General features: G+C 50.2%; 1 protein-coding gene across 3 annotated transcripts in view; it reads right to left on the bottom strand.

Moving 5' to 3' along the window:
* The window catches only part of CFAP161 (cilia and flagella associated protein 161), a 60,488-nt gene that overhangs the window by 28,601 nt on the left and 6,285 nt on the right, over positions 1 to 25,602 (bottom strand). For all 3 annotated transcript variants that reach the window (XM_074317688.1, XM_074317687.1, XM_074317684.1), the window contains 3 exons: positions 8,581 to 9,156; positions 8,072 to 8,341; positions 6,895 to 7,032 (listed from right to left, as the gene is read on the bottom strand). The gene's annotated coding sequence lies outside the window, so the exon portion shown is untranslated. The remainder of the gene's footprint in view (positions 1 to 6,894; positions 7,033 to 8,071; positions 8,342 to 8,580; positions 9,157 to 25,602) is intronic.

Below are 25,602 nucleotides of genomic sequence, written 5' to 3'. Positions count from 1 at the left end.
ATATTTATATTATATAATACCAAGTCTTATATTTATTTTTGCTCCAAAAGACACATTAGAGCTGATTGTCCGGCTAGGTCTTATTTTCGGGGAAACACGGGATCCCCAGTACCTTTCTCACGTTTCCCTCGGCCTCCCTGGACTTATCCCCTTGGTTCCCTTCGTTGCCTTCCATGAGAGCAGGAGGTCTCCTTTCCCTAAAGCTAGCACGTGTGACATGACCCTACACTGTTTACTGTCCAGACAGCTAACTCTGTTTCTGCCCGCTTCTTGACCATCAATAATGAGGTGTTTGCTTGACAAGGGCGCTTCCTTCTTTTCTCATTTTCAAAGAAAAGAAACTCAGCTGGCAGATGCCTCCTTTGCAGCCTCCTGGCGAACCCCACATATGTTCGGAGCACAGGGGGCAGGACAAACCCTGCATTGGAACCACAGAGCCTCTGACTGAGCCTGTTCCGAGCATCCAATCAACTGCACAAGCCGCACCTCCCTACTGGCTACTCCGAACGAACGCACTGCAGTATCCAGGTGTCCCTTGGCTCATGGGAGGCCCCAGCAGGCAGGAGGGGCGGGAACGAGGTCAGGGACTGGTTTTCCAGGATTCCCTCTGCGAGGCTGCCTGCAAGGGGCTGCCTGCTGACCAGAAGTCCTGGCTCCTCTGCAAGCATCTCGCCTACAAGACTTCCTCCCTCCAGATCCCTGCCACTGGTCCGTCCCATCACCTGGAGCTGCCCAGGCTTCCGATCACCACACTATCCCGCCAACACCCCCATCCCACCCCCGCAAATACTCCTCTATTCAATCCTCCTCCATTATCCAAATTTGAGTGTGCCACTCATTTCCTGTTGGGAGTCTGCTTGGTAAATATTCATAAAAATATCTGGAGGGGTGTCTATCTCTGGACTTTACATGTGAAGGGTAAACGCATGTGTGAAAAATGGCAAAGCCCACTCTATGCACTGAAAACTATGGGAAATAACTGTAGTGTGTGCCTGCACCAACCATCCGTCCGTGCCTCTCCCCCCAAGGGACTGCCAGCCTGTCAGCGCGTGGGCAGGGGAACGCGCTGCTCAGCGTTACGACGGCCTGTGTGTTACACCTGCCCGCCCACGACGTCCTCTCACTGGGAACCCTCAGGCTTGGCTGTGTGCTGCTCATGTGCCTTTAGATCGGTGCTTGTTACAAGGCTGGATCCTTGCTGTCTAAACTCCGTGACTCGGATGCTGCTTCACCACCAGCTACGGACGCTCCTGACTGGTCTCTCTCACTGGAGCCCATGGTGAGGTGTGGCTGCTGCTGGGGGGAGGGACTTCACCGCCTCCTGACAGACAGGTCACCTGTACCAGGTACGCCTGCTGGTACCCGCCCCTTTCGCTGCCTGCAGGACACGGCCCCCTCTGGCTGGGCTGCTCCAAGGCCCAGGAGCCCCCGGTGCTCCTTTTCTTCCTGCCTGACATGCGAGAGGAGGGGCTCGGTCTGAATTCTCTCTAGAAGCTGGGAGTTCTTGGGGCTATTTTTGTTTAGAAACACACAGCCTTCTGCTACCTTGTAGGGGAACCCCCATATCCACATGAGTTTCCAAGACAGCGTTAGAAGAAAGGGATTCAAAATGCTCATCTTTGGGGGCGCCATGGTCCTGAAGGTGAAGAAACCTGGGTTCTAACCTGGCTCTGCCACAGACCTGCTCTGCAGCCTGTGAGAAGCAATCGCCCCATTAATACCTCTGCTGTTCCCCTTTGTAAGATGCAGCCAATTGAACTTGTCTCTTAACTCTTCCAGACTCACCTGGGAAGAGCGATGTGACTAGTAAGGAGGACCAGAGTCTTCTCTGTTAGGAGTCGTGGGCTGTACAGTGTTCTAACCTCTGCGTGAGACAGGGGATGGACCACAGGGTCAGGCAAAGCTCATTCCTACCCTACAATTTCAAGGTCATATCCCCCTATGGACCAAATCAGTAGTAAGGGAGCTACTGGGCGTGAGTCCCTCAGAGTTTTCATGGTCCCCACATCTATCAATTTCTGCTTGACTTCCTTTACCCCAGGAGTTTTTACTCTTAAAGCTGCCTATGAAACATATTCAGACAGGAGTACAAATTAGTCAGAGACTCTTGGTTCCGCCTAAATGTTGAGAGGCCACTGCAAGTGAGTCTGCCACACAGGATGCTGGATGCTGTGTGGCCGGAGAAGACGGGCTCATCTTCCCAGAGCAGAAGGCGCCGCGTCAGTGCGGGCTGGCCAGGAAAGGCTCTGGAGGGCAAGGATAGGCCAATTTGCCTCCTTGCGCAGGAAATGGGTGAAGCCCAGCTCGAAATTCTTACTCAGACGTTTTGTGCTATGAAGGAAATGTCTTCTGATAGTACAAAGCTATTGGTTTCCTGTTGTGAACTGAGAGCTTCTGGCGTGCCCAAGAACGGACAGGAAAGGAAAGGGTGGTTGTCCCTTGGAAGTCCTTGTTTAATGAAAACGCCAGTTCAAGGGCTTCTAGGACACTCCAAGTGCCCAGAGGGGAGGTGGGAGGTTGGGGACAGGTCACAGTAGGAAGGAGGCAGCTCCACAAACATGCGTGGGCACCATGCTGTGTGTCGGGCACACCAGATGGCTGAGGCGGTCTCTCCCTTCACATAAGGCCTCGTGGTGGAAGCTGATACAAAAATAAATTGGAGGAATATGTGCAGGGCTAAGATGGAGCTTTCCTGGAGGACTGTGGCCATCTACAGCTGGACCGTGGACCAGTCTACACCGTGTGGGCTGTTTCCCTCTGTTTATAAGAGTATGGCTGAGGAGTAGAACTTTCCAAGACATTTCCAAGAGAGCAGTAGTAGCGACTGAGCAGAAAACATGTTCTAAGTGTTTTCCATGCATTTTCTCATCTGCCCCTCACACTGAGCCTGTGACATGGGTCCATGGCAACGTGGCTAAGGCCACACCTCCTAAGCGGCAGAGCTGGGTTCCAGCATCCCTCGTTACACCTCCACCCCAGTCAACCCCCTACTTCACTGCATTTGGGGGCGGTCGGTTTGCCCCAAGTCTGGTCGTAGGCCATCCTCTGGCAGCACGCACCACGCTGCTGCTGTCAGAGCTGCTGCTGCCATCACGGTTGGCACCGCTGGCCTGGCTCCAGCAAGTCCAGGCTGTCTGTGTGCCACTGTCACCGCCACACTGGCCTTCTGGAGGGTGACATGGGAAAGCAAAGGCTTCCCCTAGAGACCTTCCTCAGAGGTGCCCACAACACCACCTCTAAGGCTGTAGAAGGGAGGCTCATCTTACTGAACAGTTTGAGTAACTGAAAGGAACTCAGATGTAGAAGAAATACCCAATAGTTCACAAAACAGAAATGTTCCCACCATCCAGGAGAGCACCATCTCTCCCAGGAAGTTAAAACCCGTTAGGGGTGATGGTGTGGGCCCCCCTCAGCCCCCAGCCTCGCTCCCCTCTCTGAGCTCCCCTTCTATGCCAAGCTTTGAGTCCTCACGCGCTGCCCAGAAGAGCTATGACTGTGCCTTGTAGCCTGTCCTCCCCCCACCACCAGTGAGACTCCGTAACCTGGGGAGCAGGGCAGAGAATGGACGATGTTGGCTGCGGCTGGCCCTTTCTTTGCCTCGTAGCACAGTTCCTGCCTCTCGGGAGCAGATTTGTTTGGAACCACAAAAGACCCTGAACAGCCAAAGCAATCTTAAGAAAAAAGAACAATGCTGGAGGTATCACACTCCCCGACTTTAGCTTGTACTACAGGGCTACAATAATCAAAACAGCATGGTATTGGCAGAAAAACAGACACATAGACCAATGGAATAGAATTGAGAACCCAGAAATAAAACCACATAAATATGGACAGATAATTTTTGACAAAGAAGCTAAAAACATACAATGGAGCAAAGACAGCCTCTTCAATAAATGGTGCTGGGAGAATTGGATAGCCACGTGCAAAAGAATGAAACTGGACTGCTGTTTGTCACCATGTACCAAAGTTAATTCAAAATGGATCAAAGACTTAAGCATAAGACCTGACACAATAAACTGCATAGAAGAAAACATAGGTACTAAACTTATGGACCTTGGGTTCAAAGAGCATTTTATGAATTTGACTCCAAAGGCAATGGAAGTAAAAGCTAAAATAAACGAATGGGACCGTATGAAACTTAAAAGCTTCTGCACAGCAAAAGAAACCATTGACAAAATAAAGAGGCCGCTAACTGAATGGGAGAAGATTTTTGCAAACAGTGCCTCCGATAAGGGGCTAGTATCCAAAATATACAAGGAACTCATGCAACTCAACAACAAAAAAACAAACAACCCAATTGAAAAATGGGCAGAGGACTTGAAGAGACATTTCTCCAAAGAGGACATACAAACGGCAAATAGACATATGAAAAAATGCTCAACATCACTAATCATCAGAGAAATGCAAATCAAAACCACAATGAGATATCACCTCACCCCAGTCAGAATGGCTATCATCAACAAGACAAATAATAACAAATGTTGGAGAGGCTGTGGAGAAAAAGGAACCCTCATACACTGTTGGTGGGAATGCAGACTGGTACAGCCGTTATGGAAGGCGGTGTGGAGGTTCCTCAAAAAATTACGAATAGAATTACCATATGACCCAGCAATCCCTCTCCTGGGTATCTACCCAGAAAATGTGAAAACATTTAGAGATAAAGACACGTGTGCTCCAATGTTCATTGCAGCTTTGTTTACGGTGGCCAAGACATGGAAACAACCAAAATGTCCTTCAATAGATGAATGGATAAAGAAGTTGTGGTATATAGGTACAATGAAATACTATTTGGCGGTAAGAAAAGATGATATAGGAACATTTGTGACAACATGGATGGATCTTGAGAGAGTAATGCTGAGCGAAATAAGTCAGACAGAAAAAGCAGAGAACCATGTGATTTCACTGATATGTGGTATATAAACCAAAAGCAACAAAAGAACAAGACAAACAAATGAGAAACAGAAACTCATAGACACAGACAATGGTTTGGTGGTTACCAGAGGGTAAGGGGGTTAGAGGGTGGGAGATGAGGGTAAGGGGGATCGAATATATGGTGATGGAAGGAGAACTGACTCTGGGTGATGAACACACAATGGGATTTATAGATGATGTAATACAGAATTGTACACCTGAAATCTATGTAATTTTACTAACAATTGTCACCCAAATAAATTTAATAAAAAAATAAATAAATAAATAAATAATAGAAAAAGGAAACAAAAGCCAAAGAAACAAAAAGCCCAGACATCGGCTCTGACTGTAGGATTTTAACGTTCAAAGTCCCAATGGGTCACTGATAAGCCACCAGTGTGGCAGTGTAATGGCTCTGACACAGTTCCCAGGGTCCGAGTGCCATTCTTTCATTATGTCACAAGTGCAAATAAATGCTGCAAACACACCCAATAAAAATCACTGGAATTGTGAATTATTCAGGTTTCTTTCAGACCTTTTGAGTTTTGTGAGTTTGAAACAATACATGTTAAATCTTCTGTTTCAGTTGAGGCTTACCATTTGCAGGAGGGACCGACTTCTTTTTTTTAATTTCTAATAAATGTATTGTTCAAAATTCACAAATTCAGTAAGTGTAAATGAAATGGATTTTTAAATGACCTCTTTTGGTAGCTTCATTTATACTCTATATTAAAGCTTAGAGCTGCACCACGGCTTCTGGAACATGATGCCACACATTAAATACGACACACCTTAAATACGTTAATATGTCATTGGCTTTGGGGACCTGGGGGTGGATCTAAAGGGCTTGGAATTTCCCCAGGTCAGGCTCTGGAGTTCTTGCAAACCTGTGTTTGTCTCTACCTGCCCCTCTCCTTCAGCCCCATTCAAGGCTTTGACCTTGGTGGTTTTTGGGGTGGGGGGTGGGGGGAGGCACTGGCAGGACACCCCGATTTCACCTTTTTGCCCACCTTTCTCCCCTCTGAGCACCAGCAGGCTTTCCACACGGCACAGCTTGACAGTAAGGTCCCACGCTTCCTATCCGTCCTCTCCCTCCTCTGGGCAAACAGGCCTTAGGATTTTGCCTTAATGGTAAACAGGCTGTAGGGAAGGAATAACGTAGAGAAAACCAACAAGAGGGGAACTGGCTATTTTAAGAGAACGTATTTCCCCTTTTCTCCTTCCACACCAATGTCCCTCCAATCTGAGAGGATGGCCTTTCCCATCCTGCTGCTCCAGTGGGTCTGGAATTCTGCTGTCCGTCCTGGCCAAGAGGCGTGCTGGGTACCGATGCCGTCCTGGGCCATTCTGACTCAGCAGGGCTGGGCCAGCATCTCGGTGGTCCCCATGGCCACACGCAGACAGACTTCAGCTGACTCCCGCCCTCTGCCAGGTGGGCAGCCCCAGGACACATGAAGAGGGGCAGCGTTGTGGTGAGCTCTGTTGTCAGAGTGGGACAGAGCAGGCTGTGGACCCTGATCCTGTGAGCCACGTCATGAACTACCAAACGGGCCCCCCTCATTAGATTACGTTGGGCACTGATTAAAACAATCCCCATTGCACACTGACTGGCACTTGGCAAGCCCTCCATAAAAATAAGCTTCTTTCTAAGTACACGCGGACTCCCGGTAACATCGACTTTATTTCCCAGTTGTTCACAAGCCATCAACTTGATAGACTCTTCTAGAAAACATGCCAGAAGTTAAAATTAACTCACAGTTGGAGTTTCTGGATTCCCCTTTTCTTTTCCCTGTATTAAAAGAACTCAGAGCAATGCTGACTGTTTCTGATTTCCAATGTGACCCCTCCCATTCCCACTGCCCCTGACTTCTGCAAGATTACTAATATGGCTTCTGCTTTCACAGCTCCACTTCCTCCCGACGGAGCTCAAAGACTTGGACCCAATTAAAGTAGCTGACACCCTCCACCTTCCCCATCACATACCTTTACTCCTTCATTCCCCAGATATTCTTGAGCGAGAGCTCTATGCCAGGGCAGGCTTAGCTAGATGCTGGCCAGTCAAAGCTTGTTCCCTTTGCACGCCATGTTCCATCCTTTTTAGCTTAAAGATGATTCCCCTCGCTGTGAAAAATGAAATCCAAGCAGGAGGTGAGCAGTTTTGTTTCCTCTTAGTCCCCTGGTAACTTTACATCATTTCCTTCAAGCAAAGGGCCTTTCCTTGCCTTCTTCTTCTCCATCTAAGCAGAGCCTTAAAAGCCCCTTCTGAGGAGTCCAGCATGTCTCCCAAGCCTGTATCCACCCAGGTTCTGCTTCCATCCCTTCTGCTGATCTAACTCTGTGCCTAGGGAGAGCTTCTGCCCAGCCCCACTGGTTTCCTGCTACCTCTCCCTTCCCTCTCTCATGGGGAGGGCATCAGTCAGGATAGGCCAGTTTTTCGCTGCAGTAACAAACATCACCCATGTCTTACAGCAACAACAAACAATGGTTTCATTCTTGCTCACTCGGCCAAGGAGGACCCAAGCAGGGCCGGCCAACAAAGGAACATGTACTGCACCAATGGAGCACATGCCACTGGGGACTGGTTACTTTCCAGTGGCATCAAGAGAGGCATGTGAGCCACGGTTACTTAGGAACAAATCCCAAATGAAGAGACAGGAGGCAAACTGACTTCACTTCAAGGAAGGGCTGTTCCCTGCACATCTGACCTGCAGACTTGTTTCACTCTTGGTGTGAAGAATGGTGCATCGTCACAGATATAGACAGACACAGATCCAGACACCTGCTCATTCATTCATGCACGGATACAGAGTATCTGTTTCCTACCACCTGGACTCAAGGGGTGGTCATGTTTCTTCTCACAGGTGGGAAAAGTCAGGGTTCAGTGAGGATGCCAACCCACCAAAAGACGCAGAAAAATGGACAACAACTTCCCTACGCAGTCAAGGCTCCAAGAACTGACGCTTCCCGAGGCCTGGTTACCCCTCTGCTTTGTGACTCAGCCATGTTAGGGGCCATGAGCCAGCCCCATTTTGCACAAACTAGTTCAGGCTGGGCTTCTGTCACCTGAACCAAGAGGCAAAGTGATGCTCCGGGGCCCTGCCCTCCTTCCTCAGCCCTGCTTTCTGGATGGGCCCAGAGCTGCCTGTAAGACGCTTCATACCGGAACATCTTAAACACGGTGAAGAGGAGGTGTGGCCTCTTGCATCCACATTGCGATTGACCATCCGTAGATTCGGGAAGAAAAGCCTTGTCCCTTCTCTGATCTCACATTCCCAGGAAGTTCCCTGGGGAAGCGGGAGCCTGTAGGCGATGCTGGGTGTCTGCTGCACGCTCTGCTGAAGACGGGTAAGAGGGTGTCTCTGGGGTCACATCCCAAAATGTCGCCATGAGAAGCTTTGTGATGTGGGAGGACAAGCACATTCCATCAAGTCTGGGGAGAAGACAGAATGTTTTTGGAAAATCTACATGTGCCAGGTTGAGCATACTATCTCAACCGGCAACCCGCTGGCTTGCCCATGGCGCGGCGCTGGGGGCGTGACCACCGTTTACAGAGGAGGACACTGAGCTCAGTGACAGGCTCGAGGCCACCAGGTTACAAATGGCAGAGGTAGGATTTGACCCCACCTCTGTTACAGGCTGGAGCCACACCCCTTCCCGTAGAGCAATCACCTGCAACTGTGTGGAGAGCCAGTTTCTGACCGTCTAGACTTTAGGGCAGGGTCTGAGAGTCCAGTCCTCCCACGCTCCCAGCTCATGCCTCGGCTGTCTCTGCCCACTTTGGTAAAACTTTACAGCATGACGCGGCCCTCACAGCTTCAGCCCCTTGAGAATAAGGAGCAGTCTTGGCCAGGGGTCTGGACTTTTGTGGACCGTGGACCTGGTGGAGGCCTGAGCTAATTGCACACAGCTCATGTGGGGCAGGGGGGCCTCCAGCTAACATCTGGGCTCCATAAGTATTTAGCTGTACAGAACACAACTCTTTTTTTCCTAACATGCAAAGGAGCTTGAAAATTCCCGTCTTGGTCTGTGAACAAAAGGCTTCCCGGAGCAAGCAGACGTCTCCTGCTGGACCCTCCTTCCAGAGCGTGTTCTGCCCCACGAGCTCTTCATGCTGCCCGGCCACCCGTGGGCACCCGGGCCGGCCAGCCATCAGTCAGTGGCAGCAGGAACTGCCTGTTCTCCTCGCATCCCTCCCCCTTCCACATGCCTTCCAAAATGTGAAAATTACAGCGACTGTGTGAATTGCTGCAAGAGATAGAATGGTGAGAAAGGGTTAGCACAATGGAGCACATGTCATAAACCCAGGGGAACATCCAACTTTTCGGGAAAAACAAAACTCAAAGCAAAAGTTTTCTGCATATATTCCAGAAGGTGGGGAGGGGGTGAAACTTGGCCCCAAGATACTCCCAGCTGAGAGTCTAGGAAACCTTAAGTGACTGCTGGCAGTTCTGTGCTGGGACGGGGTGTGGTCCCCTCTCGTGACAGCTCCAACATGCTGCTCAAGGAAGAATGTGGCTCTGAGATGCGTCTCAAAAGCCAGTGAGGTGTTGCCACAGCTCTCCTTCGAGACACTGAATTTGAGCTCATCTTTTATCAAGAGCTGCAGCTCTAACCCCATCTCCCACCGTTTCACAGCAGCCACTTAAAATTCAACCCTTTAACAGCCAAGCCTACGTTTGCAGCGTCTATGTGAGCGGAACACACACACGCCCTGTGAGCGGGCACATCGACTCCATCCACACCCAAGAGCCACGTGCTCAGGTGTGCACCAAAGACACAAGCCCGTGTTCACAGAAGCCCCGTTCCGGATAGCTCTGAACTGGGAACAACTCAACTGTCTACCAACAATAGGTGAGAAAACGAATCGTGCTCAATTTATACAGCAAAATGTTGGGAATGAATGAACTATCACCATAGGCAACAGTATGGATGGATTTCCCACTACTGAATGAAAGACAAAGAAATCTAAGGTTCTGGAAGTCAGATGGCGGCCTCCGTGGCGGAAGGGGGAGGGGCAAAGGAAGGGGGTCCACGGGAAAGGAATCTGGGGTGCTGGCTGTGCTTAGCTTCCTGACTTGGACACCTGGACACTGGCCACACGAGTGTGTTCCCTGTGTGAAGACTCATCAAGGTGTGTACTCACGATTTGGGCGCTTTTCATAGATATAGGTTACACTCGAATTTAAAAGTTTACTTTAAAAAAGAAAAGCTTAACACTCCTCCCTAAATCAAAACCTCTTTTCTTTTCAGGGCTTCAGAGCAGCAGGGGCAGGTGTCAGCGAGCTCCCTCCCTGCCTCCAGCACGGTCTGGCTTTGTGGAATCTTCCGGGAGATGGCTGGGTCCCTCCCTGCTGCACAGCGCTTCCCCAGCCGGGGCCTCCACCCCTCAGCCTGAGACGAGATCTCTGCCTCACTGGGCTCCCACTTCCTGTCTCTCCCTCCAGCAACTTCCAAAGTGATTGTTCTACGCCTTTGCTTTCATCATGACCTTCCTTTTCAAGCTTGCAAGGGCCACACCAGCACCACCATGGAGACCAGGATAAAACCCAGCTCCTCCGCATGGCACTCAACTCCCCCCTGTAAAAATCAGAGCTCTAGGTCCCGCCCACCCTCCTCCTCACTATGCTCCCAACGAAGCAGCTCTCCAGCCAACCGTCCCTTGCTGTCGCCGCCCCCGCCCCCGTGCTTGCTGCCCGCATCCCTTGCAGTCGAGAAAGTCCAGGTCCCCTCCGTCCTGCTCATGCTCCACGGAAGGCGCACTCAGATCTCCTTAGCTCTCCTTGGGAGACCTTGACCTTGGTCTCAGCCAACCCCTCCCTCCCCCCAGCACAGGCTGGTGGGCATCAGTACTTATGTGTCCAAACCACGCAGGGTACATCTGTAACCGCATAACTAGCTCAAAATCGCCCTAACAAGATACTGAGTTGCTTTTCTGAGACAACAGACCAAAACCGCACCCCATGCAGCTGAAATGGGTGCAGAGAACTTGGACCACCAGCTGCACCCTCCCACCCTCCCCCAACAAAAGGACCAGGACACGACAGGAACCCGAGCACCAGAACCCTTTCAGAAGTGAAGGGTCTGCTGTTCCTGAAAGATCGCTGCTGACACCCCTCACCATAAACGGCCACGTTCCAAGGCCCGCCAGTTCAAAGCTGCCCCCCAGTGCTCTGCACACCTGACCCCCAACCCCTCGTACCCACCCTGAACCCTGAATGGAGCGGACAGGTGCCTCCTGTCTCCTGGGAGCCGACTCTCAGAAACCAGTGTCAGTTTTGGCTTCTATGCACCTTGGGCAGTGAACCCAGGTCCGGAAACACATCCCTTGAATGGAGCAGGAGAGAAAAGAGTTTCTGAACTATTTTTCACCCAGGCACCCAATCTGGTCCTGACATTTCAAAACACACGAAAAGTCAAGTCAGCAGGGAGCAAACTGCCCACTGCCTCCCAGCAATGACACAGCGTGCGTGGTTCCTCCAGCTGCACCACGGAGCAGCTGAGTCATACGTGGAGTTCACTAAATGACAGGGACTCAGATCACAGGGCCTCAGAGGTCAGCCGAGATGCGATGGCGGGAGTTTTCCCTCCCCTTGGGCAGAGCCTCTCAGAAAAGCCGGCTTTTCCAGAGAACCAAGGCTGCAGTCCCTCGCCTGCCGGCCTGGGCTGGGCACTTCTGGGCCTGGGCCTAAGTCAGGCGGCAGGAGGACTGGAGATAGAATTAGGAGGCAATGCTGGCCGGCAGCCACCAAAGGAGCCCAGGAAACTCCAGCTGGGTCGCACGCAGGGCAGCAGGAAGCCTGAAGGGAGGCAAACAGCAGGTGTCAGACGTGCATCTGCCCCGCACGGGACCCTCCAGCCCACGATGCCGTGGTCATCAACAGGCCAGGCCAGGCCAACGCAAGCCCTCAGGGATGGAATGCTGGAGTCCACACCTCTGGGTCCCAGAGCTGGCTCTGCTACTGACTGGCCGTGTGTCCTAATCAGTGACACGGTGACAACAGTGTGGATTTCAGAGATGCTCTGTAAAGTGAGAATGTAGGTAAAGTGCTTTGTACTAGGCTAGAGGTCAATACACAGTATTTCGTTCTGTGAGCCTGTGGGAGCCCTGCTGTCTCTAGTTCGTTAACCTCTATGTGTGAAACGTCCCTACATTGTCTGCTTCCCTTGTCCTGTGTCCCTGCAAACAGTGAAGGACCCGTGAGAACTGGGAGGCGAAAGGACAATGTCATCCCGTGAGACCAGCCACTCCTAGATAGCGTGCGTCTCTTCCTAAACTGCTCTCCTTTCACTCCATCTCATCTGAACTTCTGCCAGTTCACTGGGGACCCAGACCCATCCTCTAAAGAGACACCCCTCTGTGAAGACCGAGTCTCACACACTAGAGACATATTAGCAATCTACTTGGAGGAGGGACTCAGGTCTGGTTGGGAGTTGGAGGACAGTTAATTCAGGAGCACAGGCCACTCAGAGGAGTAGGCCTGGGCCAGATGGAGTCGCCCCCCTGCCCTCTCCTTCCCGTCCCCCAAGAGGCTCTGGGTAGCGGCACCCTTAAGAGCGTGGATTCTGGAACTGCACTGCCCAGGTCCAAATCCCATTTTCCTCACTTACTAGCTTTGATCTTGGGAAAGCTACTTGCCCTCTCTGGGCCTCAGTTTCCCCATCTATAAAATAGGGATGATGGTCACAGGGTTACCATGAAAATGAAATGAGTTACTATGTGTAAGTGCTTAGAGCTGAGTCTGGAACGTGGTATCATGTATGTATTAGTTTCTGTTAAGGATACTGTCTTATAAGGAAGATGACTGTAACTGAATTTTCCTAATTTCATCCATTTCCAAACTTGGGGCCTGGCCAGAGTCCCTGTTCATCCCCTGGCCCCCGCAACCCAGCCCTCCCTTTCTATAGTCCTTTCCTGTCCACAGAGGGTTCCTCTATTACAGCCCAGCAACACCTGCGGGAACAAGAATGTGGGAGGGGCCCAAGCAGCAGTTCAGTACGTATTTCATACACAAAGTGCATTTGAGGCTGCAAACTACCAGCTTTACCAAGTTTTGTTGGGTCGAGGCTTTATCTGGCTCATTCTAAAGTGTCCCTATGAAAACAGAAAACTGCAGGAAGAGAAAGTTTGCGACAGCAGGAAAAAAAATGCACTGGGGCTGTGGGAGGGGGCTAATTTATACACACAACACCTAACATGAAAGCTCTTATTATCACAATCATCCTGCTGAAGAAATCTCATACAATGCCCTTATTAGAATTTGACCTCAGCCTCAGATTCCAAAGGCAAGAATTGCCTTATTTTGCTTTGCTTTGCATCTAGGCCGTGGCCTCACTTTCCCTGGGGCAACGCCCTGAAGCTCTGGTCTCTCCTTTGAATTTCAGATTCCTCATGTGTAAAACCGGGACTCAACACTCACCTCCCAGAGCTTTAGAAGGTTTAAATGACATGATGTATGTAATGAGCTTGGGGATAACCTCATGAGACACAGCTGGTGAGTTAGAACAGTACCATTAATATTCCTTTCCAAGGCCAAATGAATTGCTCCTCATTGAAAAGCTCCTCCTTTCAAAAGCTCTCCATGTCTCGGCTCGTCTCTGCGATAAGCCTGGGCCCTACTCTGTCAATAACTTGGTTTGTCCTCCTAGAGTGCTGGGGCAGAAATGGACTTGGGGCTACCTCAGTGCCTCCCAGCACATCCCACAGAAACCGTCCCAGATTGCTAGCTGTAATTAGACACCTAAAAAAGGAAAGCATGCACTCATGCTCACCCACACCCTTCAGCTATGTAAGGGGCAGAGAGCGGCACCACCACAAGTGACCTAATCCAGTGGCCTCATTTACAGATGAGAACAGCAAGGCCTAAGGAGCACAACGTGCCCAAGGTCACGTAGCACGTGAAGGCCAGCCCCAATCAGAACCCTTGCTCTGCCTCCCGGGAGCCCAGGACCCTGCTTCTTCCAGGAGGAAGGGTTTTCGGAAACCACTTGTGCAGGCCCAGCAGTTCTCTCTCCCTCTGAGGTCAGAGCTATTTGTGGTTCTGTCTTATTCCACACCTTAGGCTCTGAGCTCAGTGAAGGCAGGAACCGAATTCAGTCATTTCACCAGTGCCGCTTTACACTCACCCTCTGGGTACTGCTAAGTGCAGACACCATTTCTGCACAATCACCGGTAACTTAAAATAAAGCTGTTCATTTATTTCTAGAATTCCATCCAGGTAAGTGATCAGAAATATGGACAAAAGTCATTGACAAAGATGCTAGTAGTAGTTGCCATAGTAAACTGTTGATAAAGACTCACAAAATGCCTGACTCTGAGGGAATGGCATTGTAGTATACCCATGCAATAGAACTGAAAAGTGTGGTTTAATAACATTTTAATTAAGATAATTTGAAGAAAATGGGAAAATGTTAACTTAAAAAAGCAGTTTACAAAATATTTGCTTAAAAACAAATAACTGTGTTAAAGAGTATGTATGGAAAAAAAATTCTTAGAAGGATACACACCAGAAATTAAGAGTGGTTAGCCCTAGGTAATGGGTCATCGGGGTTTATTTTCCTGAGACTTTTGGTACTTGCTGAGTAGTCTACAGTGAGTAAGCGTTTTATGACATAAAAGAAAGTCACACCTGAGAAGCCACTTTGGAAGAGTATCCGGATCAGACACCGCAGCAGCTGGGGTCCCGGGGGTACAGACACTTACTGCTGCCCCAACGCCCTGAGCGCCTCCCACCCCACACACTTAGCACATGACGGCTTCTGACCTTTCGCCTGTGGCACAGAGCCCTCGCGTCACTTGTGGGCTGAATCACTGGAGGACGGAGGTCACGCGTCTCGGTGGTGTGGACGGCGCCAGCTGGGCAGTTGCCTGGCCGTGTGGACCAGGGCACTCCCCTTTTCTCCACTGGACACGGAGTGTCCACTATCTGGACACGGAGCGTGAGAAATCAACTTTGGTGGTTAAATCACAAAGGTCACAGATTCTCAGAGCTCAGTGTGTCGCCTAGTCCAGTGGTTCCCAAACTCTGCTGATCACGAGGGGCCCTTGGAAGAACCTCAGGGAAGAATCCCCGCTGTCTCAAAGAAATCAGAATCCCTGGGGGTAGGACCCAGGCGTCATTATTTACGGACTTTTTAACTCTCCCGGTGACGCCGGCAGCATGTCACACACAGCTCTTCAGGAACGCTCCTTTGCTCGTATTCACCGTGGAAAGTACTGTTACGTATACTTTTCAAAAAACGATTGTGCAAACATGTTATGAAAGAAAAACCCTAGGACTCAAAATGTTTCATGGGTGGTCAAGATCAGTGGTTCTCAGACTTTGAGATTTGGGGGCCCACAATTTTTTCTTTTTCTTAACGTTGGGAGCACCGAAATAAGATTAATGATTAATGTTGCAATGCAAGAATATTTTTAAAAGTTATAACCACCGCCAGCTACCACCCTTATTTTCGTAAGATGACATTTTAACAATAAAGACAATGAAGGACATCATCTCAGAATAAAAAAAAAAAAAAAAAGGTCCTGTTAGTAACCTTACATTTCACTGTCCTCGTTTTCCACTTTGCTCGGACTGGTGACATTTTTGTGACAGACAGGCTCTGGTCCTCAGCCAGAGTCTCGGAACCACTCATCTAGGTGACAATTAAGGACAGCTCTCTATTCCCCAGTATGTTATGTAATAAATATCCAGAGCCTTCCAAATGGTACAAGTTGAAACTTGTAAGCACTGCTGTAACCTTCAGCACCAAATTGTTACAACTCACAAATTCTTCCACATCTTCCCATGCCCGTTGCATGCGCCCCAAGGCTCAGCTATTTTGTCTACAGTGTAATTCACGTTTCCCCAGCTTCACCTTCAAACACAGTGACCAGCGGAGCCTGCTGTGCAGTGTTGTAACGAAGCCCATGTACAGAGACAGAAGCCACGCCAAGTCTGACACCCCCTCCCCAAAGCACGACCCCACCAACACTCTGAAGGGACAGACTACATCCCAGGGGCAAGTCACCAAATACAATCTCAATAACTGTTTTGTCACTTTTGTTATGAGTTGGTGGATTGTCTGGGAACAAGTATGCCATCCTCCCTCTTGGCTGGGGAGGGGGGAGAGGGGGACTGAAATCAACGCTCAGAGACAAGTTTATGAGGATGAAGGCAGGGCAGAGAGATGCCAGTTGAGCAATTCAGGAGGCTCTGAGTCCAGACAGCTGTTCCATCACGTTGTGTCCCCCAAACCCTACCTCAGATTTATTCCTCTGAGGCTTGCAGGACTGGGGTTCCAGTGATCGCTACTAAAATGTGAGTTGTCCTCTGAGCATTTGCTCTCTGTAAGCATCGGGCGTGGCGCTTACTTTTCTATCACGGGCGCCTGACCCCAGAGCGGGTTTCAGGGACCTGCTGGCGGAAGTTCAGGCCCAGCCGATCCAGGCTCCTGGCGCACTCAGGACCCACGTGCGAGGAAGTGAGGCAGGGAGCTGAGCAGGTGCTCCCCTTGGGTTACTCAGGTCGGTGAGCCTGCCCCGCGGCTCTGAGCTCATCTCTAAGGACTAGGACACGGGCAGGCATGGGGTAGGAGGTATCTGGGGAGTATTTGGGGAGAGGGCAGGGAGGTGCAAACACAAACAAGACCCGAGATTGTGTCTGAGCCCCGTGGCAGGTTCTGCACACGCTTAAAGTGTGAGCTCTAAGATCATTCTTCGCTTCACTTAGCCTTCACAGCATTGTTTCCAAAGTTGAAAGCCACGGTCTGAGAGAAGCCAGGTCACTGGTGACCACCCCACCACAGCCCCACACCACAGGAGCTCAGCTCGTGACAAAAGGCTTCCAGTCACGCCCCATTCAAGACTCCTATGATCAGTGTCACGTCACCAGAAAGGGGACACAAGCGACTTGTTTTTATGAAAAGTATCGTGGGAATTTACAGTGGGGTGGTAACTGGTTATCACTCCACTGAAACCACAATTTCTGCAATGGAAGGAAAAGTGTAATCATCAGCTAGATACGAGACCTTTGTTTCAAACAATTCCTTTACTTTCAGTAACATAACCAGAGCCTTATTTTCTCAAAGGCTTCAGCTTCATTCCTCCCTTCTCAAGACCAAGGCCTGGGCAGGGAAAGACGTAAGCAGGGGACGCTGGTGGGCACCCCTCCCCCCAGACCTCTGCTTAAGTACACAATTGTAACCCAAACCTAATTACGGCAAGTCATGAGTAATTTGTGTATTATAATAATTACGGGATTGAAAGCCAGGACTCAATCTGTTGGTCAATTCTCATGCTGGCTTCAAAGGCCCCCCAGGGATTATGGTTCAAAGTCCGTTTGTGGGAAAAAGACTCCCTTCGTGGGTGGCACCTTGTTTCCATGGCCCCCTGGGCCTACCACCCAGTCCCGCAGCTCACAGCCCAGAGCCCACACTTAGCTGAGGCCCGAGGACCCCAGATGAGGCACGGGAAGCAGTCTGGTCCCACCAGGGCCTCTCAAGTCTCCCCTGGGAGCCCCCCAAATCCCTCGAGGGCCTTCAAAGGACCAGACGCATCGGAGCGGCCCTTTCTGCAGCAGTGAAGGGTGTGGTCTTCGGACACTGGACGCAGTCTGAGCTCAAGCGCCCAGCAGGGTGAGGCTGACGTCTCACGCAGAGGCCAGCAGAGGCCGAGGCGCAGCACTAAGAACAGAGCACGTGGTGGCCTGAGCTCCGTCACGCGGAAACAGCAGTCTGGGCTGGGGGTGCTGGGAGATGGTGCCCATGGTCCTACCCACTGTGGGACCCATCCAGTGGCACACTCTCGGGGCTCAGAAACATGTTGAAATACGACTACTTGAAGTTGCAGTGTCGGGTCTAAATTTGCTGCATCAAAGCACAAGCGATGGCGAGGAAGATGACGAAAGCAGGCCTGACGTGGCCGCCTGACCAGGCTGCAGCCAAGGAGCCTCAGCGTGCAGCACCGTCTTGGGGAGGCCGGTGAGGGCCTGGACGAGGGCCTGGCAGTGCAGCTGGCGCTCGGGAACGGGTGCAGAAAGGAGCCTTCCAAAGCCCTGGCTCAGGGACTAGAGAGCCAGGCCGAGGGAAAGGTTAAGGAAAGACTTACTCCTGCGCTCTTCCTCTCTGAAGCTCGACAGGACCATGAACATTGCACGTGCTCATGCAGAGATGTTTACGGGCCGACTATGCACTCGTCACGCGAGACAGAAGGATGACTCTACCAGCAGATGGCGACAGGCTGGGAACAGGACAGGTGAACAGAATGAGAATAACTTGATGAGTACGAAGCAGGGCAGGTGGGGCCTCCAGGCACCCCCAGGACCCCCGGGCTGCAGTCAGGACGTAGGGAGGGGAGAACAGGGAGCAGATGCGCTTTCCAGGAAGGCAGCTTGCGTGGAAGCTCAGAAGATCGAGTATGACGATGGAAGGAAGTCTACAAGTACTATTCCGGGTGACATGTCGTTTGCAGGGAGCCGAGACCAGACTAGCTGGAGCTGCCTCCATTGCAAGCTTGGCTCTTAGCGTCCAGTCAATGGGGAACCATGGAGTGTTGCAAGTGAGCCAATGACAAAGACATGCGCATCCGAGAAATCCAAGTGGAGGTTACCGGACAAAGCAGAGCTCGAGCTTCCTCCAGCCCCCTCCGGGACGCCAGGACCACACAGCAGAGAGGAAGCCATCTGTCCACGTAACCAGCTCTGCCGGAGGCTTGTGAGGGGCCCAGGGTATCCAGGCGGGGCTCGAACCAGAGGCTCCGGAGGAGACCCACAAAGATCCTCATTGGTGAGGTTAAACAAGAGCGGAGCCGGGAACATTTCTACCTCGTGGGGGCGGGGGGGGGCACTCCCTCCTAGAAATGCAGTCACTCATTGCGGGCAGCCCAGTCCTAAGAACGCCGGGATCCGTCAGACAGGCCTCCGCCGTGTCTTCACCCACTGCTTTGTGCTTGGTGCTTTGTGACCCTGGGCAAGTGCGTCAGTGCAGCGCCCTGGTCTGTAAAACAGAACGAGTCCTCACACCTCAAAGGGCTGCCTTAGGGATTGAAAGACAAAATGGACAGCCCTGGCTAACAGTGCAGGCGCGCTGAACACGCCAGCCGTTGCTTCTCTTCCACTAGACAAACACTGGCCGCCTGCCAGGGCCAGCAGAGACGAAAAAGACCGGTTCTTGCCTTGGAAGGCCCCCAGCCTATCAGCTGCCCCCCCTCCTGACCAGATGCAGCGTCAGGTAGGTGCCCCAGCTCAGCTCTTGGCGATCTGCAAAGACGGTGGACAGCCAGGCCCAGGACCCTTCTGCAGGTAAATGGGCCCCACCGGCCCCAGCCAGGACTCCTGAACCGAGGTCAGGCCAGCAGCCTCGATGATGGCAGCGGGGGGGGGGGGGGGGGGGGGCGGCGCTGTTCTGCCTCATGCAGAGCAGACCTAGTCCCGAAACAGCCCTACACTCTGCATCAGCGCTACTCCAAGTTAATGACCAGAAAAGCAAATGAGCCCTAGGCCTTGGAATAGAGCCCACTCCGTAAGGCATCTGCAGTCTCAAACTGAAATTACCCTCCAGCTGCACAGAAAAGAAATTCAGTGAAATTCCCACTTCAGTTCTCTCTGGTCACCTGGCACCGATAGTAGGAAAGACCAGTTCTGATGCCAACATGCTTTGTCCTAGCTGCCAGGACAATAGGCCCACGGTGATCACCTCTAAGGCACAGGGTCTGAAACAGCCAGAGACCGAGACTGCAGGAGCCTCCTGACACCGAGGACGGGCTCGTCCAGGCCTCGGGATTTATCACGTGTACCACATTCTAAGCAGATCTCCGCCTTCCAACTCCTGACACAAACTCCGTCGTGCGGAATGTCTACTGGAGACTGCTGAGAACGCCAGGGGGAGGCTCCCAATATCGCGACATCCCAGAGGCGCCAGTGAGTGTCCTGTGCTCTGCGTGGAGTTCATGAGCCATTCTCTTGTCAGCCAGAAAAAAAATGGACCAAGACAATGCAGGAGGAACAATTTAGGTGAGGCAATTAGGAAGTCCTTCAAAAAATCGAAGTGAATTCCCAGCGGACACTGCAGAACTCACTTTCCAAACTATTAAGATGGCAGACACAGCTCAAGTCTCAGCCCTGAGAGCTGACAATCCAGAGACGTTCACACCACGCGAATGTCAAGGGAAACGATCACAAGCTCACCTATTTTTAACATACATTTTAAATCTTTTCCTTGTACCATTTAAAGTGAATAACCCTCATGTGTCCAAAAAGGAAATGGCCTCCGTGACACTAAGACCATTGACCGAATCTAAAGGCAAGACGCGTGAAAGGCCTCCTCAGTCACGCGAGCAGTGAGGGCTCCTCAGACGCGCTCCCCGGGCCGTTGCACAGACGTGACACCAGAGAGCATCTGTAACGGAAGACAAACAGCAGCACCTCACACTGATCTCACTGAGGATGACAAAGGATGGGGCTTCTGGGATTGCGTCTGACAGTTCCTGGCTGGTGGCTTGTAGTCATTCCTCTTAAGAAAAGTGACAGCGAGAACGAGCCTAACCCTGTCCCAGACGCCCAGGAAGCGGTTATACAGCAGAAACGCTTCAACCTCAGACTTACCAACCCAACTATTCCCGACCCATTGCTGGCATCCTGACCCTGTGACAATGGCCTCATACCCTCACCTATTATTACTGTGGATCTGTCAGGTATTCTGTGCCCAGGATGAAGTCAAGAACTGCCGGTGTTTCTAGAAATCTTAGTGGGCAAGAAGCTTTGGGAGAGAGACGAAGAAACTGGAACACTTGAGCCTCTTCGTAGGCTCATTTTAAAAACCATTTCCTATCTATTCAGCCACTAGTTCTGCTTTAGTGACATGGGAATCCAGGTGGAAAAAGTCTGATTTTGTTCTGAGTTACCTGTCATGGTGGCTGAGCCACGTGGGATTTGCAGCCATCTGCACGGTGACGTGCCACATCTAAGGCCCCGGTGCAGACTCCACCTAACGAAATGGTATCATGGAAATTGCAAAGATAGTTGAAATAATCAGATGATCTATTTTCATCAGTTCTACAACGTTCCATAGCACTTCAAAAATTAAATTCCAAGTGGTAACAAAACTAGAATCATATTTATGTTTTTTAAAAATATCTTTATCATGGAGCTTACAGGAAAAGAAATGTTTAAGTAAAACCTATTCGCCAAGAAAACTTTTAGGAAAAATTTTTTTTTTTAAAGATTTTATTGGGGAAGGGGAACAGGACGTACTTCCAGGACTCTTCTCCAAGTCAAGTTGTTGTCCTTTCAATCTTAGTTGTGGAGGGTGCAGTTCAGCTTCAAGTTGTTATCCTTTCAGTCTTAGTTGTGGAGGGCGCAGCTCAGTTCCAGGTCCAGTTGCCATTTTCTAGTTGCAGAGGGCACAGCCGACCATCCCTTGCGGGAGTTGAACTGGCAACCTTGTGGTTGAGAGGACACGCTCCAACCAACTGAGCCATCTGGGAGCTCAGCGGCAGCGCAGCTCAAGGTGCCGTGTTCAATCTTAGTTTCAGGGGGCGGAGCCCACCATCCCTTGTGGGACTCGAGGAGTTGAACCGGCAACCTTGTGGTTGAGAGCCCACTGGCCCATGTGGGAATCGAACCGGCAGCCTTCGGAGTTAGGAGCATGGAGCGCTAACCGCCTGAGCCACCTGGCCGGCTACCTGAGGGAAGGTTCTGGTTTGACTTGCCAATTAGTTTAGGACAGGAAGCTGATGGTCATCGAGAGAAGAAAAGCTAAGACTGAAAGAGCATCAGAAAGCACCAAATGGACCTCGGTTTCCCACTTCAGCGGGCTGACATCAATCTCTCCTAAAAAGCTGACTGATAATATAATCACGGCAACTATCAGTGAATTTTCACTTGACTAAGTATCTTGAGTAGCATTTAAAATTTAGGAAAATTAGACCAAAGTCAGAAACCCCAACACATAGGTCAAATACTGCGTGTGAGCAGAGGTTTTTTCAGGGCTCACTCATTAACCTCAAATACACAGCATATACAGAGGGTGCCCCCCAAAAATACATACATATGTATATATATATATAATATATATATATTATATATATTATATATATACACCCACCCACACACACACACACACACATTTTAAGAAAGGAAAAAACTTTTAGAATTACGCTGATGGGAACCACTCTGAGCACCTCTTGTAATTGCAGAAGTCACACGTGAGTTGTATTCATCTTTCATTGTCGGCGTATATTGAGTATTACAATTTTAATAGTTTTCCTTTCGTAAAATGTGTATACATTTTTTTGGCACCCCTGGTATATATTTCCCTTCCCGAAACACAGGATTAAAAAAGTTATGTGTCCACTTTGGCATAATCTGGATACAGGTATGTTCTTAACGAATAAGGTTTAAAATCAGCACATGGATTCACTTTTAAATCATGCTAACAAATCTCAGTTAGCACTCAAACTCCTCCCTGAAGCCCAAAATGTCTGAGCGACTTCGTGGTTTGCAGACTTTAAGACCTCAGGGTTTCAGAGCACCCGGATGGTTAGCCACGTCGAGGCAGACGTAGCAGACAGGCTGTGCTCTTGGGTCACCGTGAGGTGATCACGGCGCAGCGTCTGTGTCACATCACTGGGAGGGCAAAGGCAAGGCCATCGGAACAGGCAGTGTTTCAGCTCCCCCTCCTGATGACCGCATGAGGTAGAACTACAATCTCATCCCAAGGCCTTCCGGCATGGGAATGCATCGCATTTAACTTCCACAGTGGGACAACAGGCATAGGGACATTTAGACGGCCCGCCCGTGAGTAATCCTGCCTACCTCACCCGATTTCTCTAAGGCCCCAAGTACATAATGCACGTGAATGTGCTTGATAAACTGAAAAGGTCTACGTAAACCTGGTAAGTGGCTACGTTCCCACAGTAAAGAATAAGGTCATGATTCAGTCACGGCCACAACTTTTATCTCCGCAAACAGTGCTTCTCAAATCAAGCTGCCCAGAAGGTCTGGGGTGAGGCCCAGATCCTGGTGCCCACCCAGTTCCTGGGCGACGCCAGCACCGCTCCCAGGACCACGCCTGTGAGCAGGGAGCTCTGCAGACCACCCTGACTTGGCGCCTGGACGGCGATAAAGGGCGCATTTCCTGAGTATTCCGCACACTCTACGTCTCTCTCAATGAGCTCTGAAGTCTGTGCTTCATTGGGTTGCGAATAGTCCTTTACAAACTCCATAGCAAAGTGCTCTTTCTTGGGCAGTCAAAGACCCAAAGGGTTGTTTTTTAATTAGGTTGTGTGCCAGGTCCATTTTTCCAGGACCGGAGTCAACAACATGCAAAAGCATAGGAGGCTCATTGGCTGGTTTACTGAGTGTAGTTCATGCCCAAGGGTGACAGGCAGAGGGGAGAACTCTGTACTGCTGCATGCGTGCGCACACACACCCCAAAACCTCCTATTGGCAGGGGAGATGAAATGATCGTCTCTACCTGAAGAAGAGGGCTCACCATTGCCCGGAGAACCAACACCTGAGTAAACACAGAAGCGGCACGAAAGCTGCCGCCTCCCCCTGCAGAAGCGCGGGGGCCTTGCAGAGCCAGGGGACACCGAGCAGGCCCAGCAGGCCAGTGGTTCTCGGGCAGCAGACACAAGCAGACGCTCCAGCCCAGAGCTTCCGACGCAGCAGGCCTGAGAACGGGCCCAGGACACTGCTGGCGCTGCAGGTCCGGGGCCACGGAGCCTCTGCAGGGGGGGAACCACGTCTCACTCACAGCGGTACCCCAGTGTCCCACATGGCTGAACCCCAATCAACTTTTGCAGAATGAATGACCGTTATAACTCATTTCTAGAAACAATTTTACTAGTTGCTTATGTGTACCTGTTGCAGGCATCTTGTACACACGTTCACTTCAAAATGACCCACGCCAGGCACTACAGCCCTGACCCTCAGGGCTCTCCAGTTAAATCACACCCACCCCAATCAGACACTAGTACCTTTTTCTCCATACTCTCTGGACAGTTCAATCTGGGAGGCTTCTGCCACTGAAGTGGAAGTGACAACTCGCCTATCTAAACGACCCTGAAGAGAACACTCTAGATGAAACAGGCCAATTTATTTCACACATACTCATAAAAACCAGTGCCTGGAGAGAACATGAGTACGTGTGGCCACACGGGAAACCAAGAGAGGGTTTGTCCGGTTGCTAGAAACCGGAGCCCAGAGGGCACCCCAGGAAATGGCCCCACAGGTCAAAGTGCTACTGAGGTTTTGGGGGTTTCCTCTGTAAGTCTTTTCACATTCCTGGAGCAGGAGGGTTTCAAATCTTCTGCCTGATCTGCATGTTGCCATAGTCACATTCATTCCGAAAAACAGGTGTTTCTGTTAAAATTAGCTATTTCAAACTGTCAAATATTTTAGATCCCTATGCCAGCTTAAAAAAAAGTGTAACACAACCAATCAGATGTACCTGACACGTCCAGAATTTTAAAACTCTATAAATATTTTTTGAGAAATATGACTGTAAATTTTAAATAAACTGGTGGAAATGAGGGCAAGGGTGGGGGGGGGGATACATACACATACACACACACACACATAATTTTTGCATTCCCTAACATCAAACCAAACGAGTAATAGAAGACCAATCTTAAAACAGCCAAGGAAAGACAGAGCTGTGCTTTTTTCGAGTTAAGTCTTGAGTTTGAAAGCCTTGGTCCCATTTACTTGGGGCGACGGTCATAAATAATGGCTTCTGTTCCGAGAACTTAGCCGTAATGATTTCCTTCTCTCGTGACCATTCAAAGGAAGGTTTGCAACATCCCCGGCCAGGACGGCGCCCATTAAGCCTGTGTAAGAAATCTTGCCCTTGGAAGTCAGAAGAGCCCAAGGACTGATGTCTTCAATGAACTCTAGTGTGGTTTAATTAAAAAAAAAAAAAAAATCAGGCCACCATGATTTTATTCCTGGAACCAGTATCTCTGCTGACCTTATTAAACCCAATGAAATAGGTCTGAGATGCCCTTTTTTAAAAATCAGGGCTAGTTTAAAAACAAGCGTAGCAAACTGGTACATTGGAAACAGCTAAAATGGCAAAGGCCTGTGCCCAGCCCTGTGCCCAGCCAAGCGGACAGACAGCGAGACGGTGCTTTCCTGAGGCGGGTGTCCTGATCCCTGCGTGAAAAATACAAGCAGAATTCATGTCAAGCCGCCTGCGGGAAGGAAAACCCTAAACTTTATCTGAGGGACAGAGGAGGAAAAAAGAGATGAACACACCATTGAAACTCAACAATTCGGAACAGAGATTTTGAATATTACAAAATCTTAACATAAATACAAAAAAATGTTACCGCTTGACTAAGAGGAAAAGAAGTTCCACAATGAACTGGGGGACGAGCTACTTTGCAGCATCCAAGTAACTGGGGAAGTGATGGGGTAGGGGCAGGGGGGCTTGCATTGTCCTTCAAATTGCTTCTGCAAGAAATGCTTCCAAGGAACAATGGCAATTCTTTCTTAATCAAATATCAAAGTTACAGATTTCTGGCCTTAATTTTATTTTTCTTTGTTCCTTTCAAGTTTCTCCTTTGTGGTCTGCATAGGCTAAATGAACCATATAATTACAAACTCTAGTATTTCTTATGGAAATCCAATAAATAAAAAGAAGGAAAAATTCCTATGGGCATGCAGGGCTGTCAATGAGTTAGCTTCCCTCCCCCCAAACACTTGCTGAACC

The sequence above is a fragment of the Rhinolophus sinicus genome, linkage group LG13, assembly GCF_036562045.2.
Source record: "Rhinolophus sinicus isolate RSC01 linkage group LG13, ASM3656204v1, whole genome shotgun sequence".
Taxonomy (NCBI): domain Eukaryota; kingdom Metazoa; phylum Chordata; class Mammalia; order Chiroptera; family Rhinolophidae; genus Rhinolophus; species Rhinolophus sinicus.
Note: the sequence above shows the minus strand (reverse complement) of the source record. Positions and strands in the feature narration are given on the sequence as shown.